A 6,389-nucleotide genomic window follows, 5' to 3' on the forward strand; every position below is an offset into this window, starting at 1 on the left:
CGGTGGCGCGATCTTGGCTCACTGCACCCCCCGCCTCCCTGGTTCAAGCAATTCTCCTGCCTCAGCCTCCTGAGTAGTTGGGATTACACGTGCATGCCACCACCCAGGCTAAGTTTGTATTTTTAGTAAAGATGGGGCTTCACCATGTTGGTCAGGCTGGTCTCAAACTCCTGACCTCAGGTGATCCACCCGCCTCGGCCTCCCAAAATGCTGGATTTACAGGCTGAGCCACCCAGCCCAGCACATTCTTAAATTTTTCTGCAGTTGCTTCATAATTAGCTGTTTCTCCTTTACTTTTACTCTCTACAGTCCATTCTTCACACAGCAACCAGTGTTACCTATTTCAAATGGTAAATTAAATCAGGCGTCTCCTCTGTGGAAAACCCTGGAATATGTCCCATTATTCTTAGAATTAAATTTAAGTTCCTTACAGCAGCCTATATGCTCTTATATGTTCAAGTTCCTACCTATTGCTTCACTTCTTCATATTCCACTGTCTTTCTTGGCCCTGGTAATGAAGTTTTCTGAGATTCTTCAGGAACTTCACATGGACTGTTCCCTTTCTCACCTAAGTGCTTCCGTCACACACTCTCCTCTCAACTTTGCCCCTCACATCTTCATTCTGTTGCACTCAGCTCAAAAATCGATTTCTCAGGGAACATCCCATCTCCTGGCCTAATCACTGACCTCTCAGGCTAAGTCAGATCCCTGTTAATATATCCACTTTATACCCTGTACGTCTTTTTCATGGTAATCACTCCAATAGCAATTGTTGTTAATTGTGTAATTATTTGTTTAGCTACTTAATTAATTAATGTCTGTGACCTTCTCTAGAATGAAAGTTCCATGAGAACAGGCAGATTTATTTACCTGTGTATCTTTAATGTGTAGCAAAGCCTTTGCACTTACTAGGTGCTCAGTCAATACTCAGCGAATGAATGAAAGGATATAATAAATAAGTAACACTTAATTCTTTAAATCAGCTATGAGATTATTTTGTATGAGATAACAAGGCATTTATGTCGGAGAGTTCTGAAGAAGCATAGATTTTTTTCTCTATGTAGTTACTGATCTGTTTTTACTGTGAGTGCAAACAATACTCATGCCACCCCATTAGAAACAAATACCCACCAAACTCTGTGTGCTGGGCACTGTGCTAGATGAGCAGGACTAAAGCTCTCTCTTTGAGCTCACAGTCTAGCAGCGAATTAGCCTCAGATAACAGTTTGCAAGGTACAAAGTGGTTAGTATCGTAAGAGAGGTTCAGAGAAACAGCTATGGTGGTTTCAAAGCGAGGCAAATGGTTTCAAACTGAGAGCAGCAATCTGTATCCAGAGGTGTCATGTCCAATTTCGGCGTTGAAAAATTTGTGTGATTTGACTACTTGGAGATGGGTGAGAAATGGCAATGAACAATGGGGCTATGACGAAATGGTTGCCTCTGCCCAGTTGTTACAAGTAAGGCCAAGTCTTTGAACAAGAGGCAGGAACTGAACCTTTTAAAATTTATCTTTCTTTTTATGCACTCTTATTTGCATATAGTCAAATTGAATTTTTTGGTGTAAGAAGTCTATGAATTTTAACAAATACGTACAACCATGTAACATCCATCACAATTGAGGTACAGAAAGTCCCATTATCCCCCCAAATTTCTCTCATGCTGCCACTGTGCAGTCCCCCCACCTCCAGTCACTAGCAACCACTGATCGTTTTCTGCTCCTATAATTCTGCCTTTTCCAGAATATCAGATAGATAGAATTGTACTGGTCTGGCTTCAGATAGAATTGTACTGGTCTGGCTTCTTTCACTTAGCATAACACATTTGAGGTACATCCATATTATTGTACGTATGAGAAGTCTATTCCTTGTTACTGAGTAACATTCCATTGTATGGATATACCACAGTTGTTTATTCATTCATTAGTTGTAAGATATTTGATTGCTTCAAGTTTTTTGCCTATTATGATTAAGGCTGCTATAAACATCTATACACAGGCTTTGTCTCAACACAAGATTTTATTACCTAGGACTGATATTGCTAGGTCGTATGGTAAGTATCTGTTTAACCTAATAAGAGGCTGCCAAACTGTTTTCCAAAGTCGCTGTACTCAATTCTGTATTCCCGTCCTCAGTGAATGAGAGTACAGCTGCTGCACATTTCACGAACACTCGTTATTTTCTTTTCTTTTCTTGAAATGGAGTCTTGCTCTGTGGCCCAGGCTGGAGTGCAGTGGTGTGATCTCAACTCACTGCAACCTCTGCCTCCTGGGTTCATGCCATTCTCCTGCCTCAGCCTCCCGAGTAGCTGGGACCACAGGCGCCTGCCACCACGCCTGGCTAATTTTTTGTATTTTTAGTAGAGATGGGGTTTCACCATGTTAGCCGGGATGGTCTCGATCTCCTGACCTCATGATCTGCCCGCCTCGGCCTCCCAAAGTGCTGGGATTACAGGCGTGAGCCACCGCGCCCGGACTTTCCATTTTTTACCATGCTAACCATTCCAATAGTTTTGCAGTAGTATCTTGTGTGATTTTTAATTTTATGTTTATATAATAACTAATGATTTGGGCCATTTTTGTCATACGTGTATCTCCTTTGGTGAAGTCTCTGTTAAAATATTTTGTCCCTTTTTAATTAAGTTGCAGATATTTTTCTTTGACTTTTGAGAGTTATCAAGGAGCCTTTGAGTAGCTGGAAAGAGAATCCAGTATCCAAATATTTATAACCCATGAAATAATGTCCTGAGTGTCATAGGGATGTATAGATAATGTGCTATACTACAGAGGGTTGTCACTCATTGAGGTTTCTGGTCATTAAAATACTTTGAGGCCCTGAAGACAGTAACAATAAAGGCTGTGGATGATTCCATCCTACAAACCGTAACAAAGTGGCTTCCCTGTCTGCAGCCACATGTATTATCTTTGATGGCGATGGTCATTAGGGGACGAAGAGGGAGCCGTGCCAGGCAATGCAGTCTTTCTCAACTTGATAAGTCACAGTGCCCCACTCTAACAATTGTAAAGCAGAAGGACCACATCAGAAGCCATTAGTCTCACTGTGTCTCCCCACCCCCTCAGCCAGTTTGCTGTACTTGTCTCATTTGACTTCATTCAATAACAAATGGGTAAAGAAATTTCATTCTTGACACCTGTGGAGTTGCCCATGTGTGTGACCCATCAGACGGCTTCAGGGCACAAGTATAAGGCCCCGCCTATCTTTTATTTCTGCTCGTACTTATCAGTAATATATGTCACTGTAGGCTGGGCATGGTGGCTCACGCCTGTAATCCTAACACTTTGGGATGCCGAGGCAGGTGGATTGCCTGAGCTCAGGAGTTTGAGACCAGGGCAACAGGGTGAAACCCCATCTCTACTAAAATACAAAAAATTAGCAGGACATGGTAGTGTGTGCCTGTAATCCCAGCTACTTGGGAGGGTGAGGTAGGAGAATTGCTTGAACCCGGGAGGCTGAGGTTGCCATGGGCCGCGATTGCACCACTACACTGTAGCCTGGGTGATAGAAGGAGACTCCATCTCAGAAAAAAAAAGTGTCACTTTATTCATTAAGTACCATTAGTGACTCTCAGTTGCTACAAGGATAAAGTTTGTTCTTACCCTGATTGACCCTAGTCTCATTGACCCTTTACCATCCTCATGCTTTGCAAAATCATCCCACACCCTGTGATCCAACCCCAGCTGACTAATGTACTAACTCATCATGGCTCGCCTCAGCCTGGACTCTTCTCCTTGGATCTGTCAGTGCACATTCTATGCATTTTTTCCAGACTTAAATCAGATGCCATCTCTTCTGTGAGGGCGCTGATGAGCACCACCCATCTTGAAGTCCGAATTAAAAGTGCCTTCTGGGCCGGGCGCGGTGGCTCACGCCTGTAATCCCGGCACTTTGGGAGGCCGAGGCGGGTGGATCACGAGGTCAGGAGATTGAGACCATCCTGGCTAACACGGTGAAACCCCGTCTCTACTAACAATACAAAAAATTAGCTGGGCGCGGTGGTGGGCACCTGTAGTCCCAGCTACTCGGGAGGCTGAGGCAGGAGAATGGCGTGAATCTGGGAGGCGGAGGTTGCAGTGAGCCGAGATGGCGCCACTGCACTCCAGCCTGGGTGACAGAGCGAGACTCTGCTTCAAAAAATAAAAATAAAAAAAGTGCCATCTGCCCTCCTATGACAGGTTGCATCTTTATTTTTTCCTTTTAGCATTTGCTTCATTTTGCTTGGTGTTGTGGTTGTTTGCCTGACGCTCCACCCAATCTTGACAGTGAGATCTTTGAGAGCACAGTGTATATCTTCCTTGTACCTTTATCCCTCATTGGAGCTGAACATAAACTGTCGCATGTGGTAAGTTTTCACTGAGGGTTTATGGATTGAAAGACATGCCATAACCCACAGCTCACCTTGCTTTGTGACCCAGACAGAAGAGGTGTCTCCGTGGCTGATAGTTGTAACTGGAGGTGACAGAGGGCTCTGCTGTGTTCTAAGCAAAGGCAGCCCTGTTTCCCGATTGGCCGTGATTATGCCCTCCTGGCTAGAATAGGAAAAGGATGATTTGATTTTGAGTAATAAGCAACCTGACTCTAATTGTCTACCTTAAATGTCTTCCATTGTTCTGCTTAAGGTGATTTTCTACCAGCATGAAATGTTCTCCTTCCCAGACAGTTGATGGAGGAGCTGAGTCATGCCTGACTATACTTAATAAGACAGAGGCAGCTAATGCCCCAGGGAGCTGCCTTCGAGGACAGCCTGACATTTCTGACTCCTCTGCTTTTTAAAAGTGGGTGTTGTGAGGGAAAGTTAAGCATGAAGGTAGCTTCAGAGTCTCCACTGGAAACAGGACTATATAATGACACTCCCTAATTTAGACAGATGTGATCTGCCCCGCTGCCTTCTGGCTGCGATATGTGCCTTCCGATGCTGGGAGGTGCTAATCAAGGATGTCATGTTCTTCGTGAAAGAGTCTCACTTGCTTACTCACTTTGTTCCACTTTCTATTAATGAGTGCCCACCCACTTCCGTTCTTTTCTCTGAAAAACTGGCTTGATTTATATTTTTCAGAGTCAGGCTAGAAAATACTCTTGATATTAACGCTGATTATAAACCCATCATACTATAGAGATGGACAGGGTTACGGATCATCTGGTTTTATCTTCTTATACGTGATAAAACTGAATCCCAAAGAAGGAAAGTTACTTGGTCAAAGTCAGCATTCAATTCTAGAGAGTGATAGATGTGCATTAGAATCCCTGTCTCCTACTTACTGGCTGTGTAATTGTGTGGGTATCTTTTAACTTATCTGTGCTTCATGCTCCTCGTTTGTTAAATGAGGGCAATAATAAGGCTATCTGAAAGAGTCATTATGAAGAGTGAAAATGATAATAAATGTAAAGCACTTAATACCTGGTGTATAGAAAACATTCACTATTAAGTGAATGGTAGTGGTGGTTCCTGTGGTGGTGGCAGTTACAATGGTGGTCACACTGGCAGAATTAGGACAAGAAATCAGGTCTTCTGACCCTATGTCTTTGCTCTCCATAGGGTATACTACAAGAAGTATCTCAGGAGCTATATTTAGCTGTGAGGAAGTTTAAAGTGATCTGTCTGAAGATGAATTCCTGTATTCAAAGAAAGGATCAGTAGCGAGTTTGCTATAGCACAGAAGAAAAAGAAAACATGGTTTGAGATGTTTGTCAACATGAAGAATCAAATTGGGTGGAGCGTTTGAGGGAAGAAATTATATATAAAATCTCCAAAATAAAAACCAAGGGGCTGAGTAAGACCTGAGAACCTGAGGTCAGTGGATAGAGGACTGACTCTAGAATCAGGAAAACTGCTGCCCGATAGCTCTGTGAGCTTCCACACTCACTTTCTGAACCTGTCTTTCAAACCCCTGAATGGGGCAATAGCCTCTACATCTGGGATCAAAGGACATAATGTGTCTAAAACTTCCATCTAAACTGTACATTACTGTGGATTATGTCAACCATGTTGGATTTGTAGTCTTTGGTGGGATGTGGTGGAAGAAAGAAGGCAATGATTTCTAAGTGATGTATTTGAAACATTTTCCTACCTCAAAACATATGGAAATAAAAAGATCTCTTTCTTCCTTTCCTCCCTTCCTCCCCTCCTCCCCTCCTCCCCCTCCCCTCCTCCCCTCCCTCCCTCCCTCCGTTTCTTTCTTTCCTTCCTTCCTTCCTTCTTTCTTTCCTTCCTTTCTTTTCTTTCCTTCCTTTCTTTTCTTTCCTTCTTTTCTTTCTTTCTTTCTTTCTTTCCTTCCTTCCTTCTTTCCTTCCTTTTCTTTCCTTCCTTTCTTTTCTTTCCTTCCTTTCTTTCCTTCCTTCCTTCCTTCCTTCCTTCCTTCCTTCCTTCCTTCCTTC

The 6,389-nt window shown here is 43.1% G+C and overlaps 1 protein-coding gene across 3 annotated transcripts in view; it reads left to right on the plus strand.

Annotated features, from left to right (window-relative positions):
* Positions 1-6,389, plus strand: part of IL1RAP (interleukin 1 receptor accessory protein) — a 143,243-nt gene that overhangs the window by 68,111 nt on the left and 68,743 nt on the right. The window contains exon 1 of one of the 3 annotated variants that reach the window (XM_023214744.1): positions 4,232-4,356. The exons of the other annotated variants lie outside the window; for them this stretch is intronic. The gene's annotated coding sequence lies outside the window, so the exon portion shown is untranslated. Of the gene's footprint in view, positions 1-4,231; positions 4,357-6,389 lie in introns of those variants that run through there. 3 annotated transcript variants of the gene reach the window in all.

The sequence above is a fragment of the Piliocolobus tephrosceles genome, chromosome 2 (assembly GCF_002776525.5).
Source record: "Piliocolobus tephrosceles isolate RC106 chromosome 2, ASM277652v3, whole genome shotgun sequence".
Classification (NCBI taxonomy): Eukaryota; Metazoa; Chordata; class Mammalia; order Primates; family Cercopithecidae; genus Piliocolobus; species Piliocolobus tephrosceles.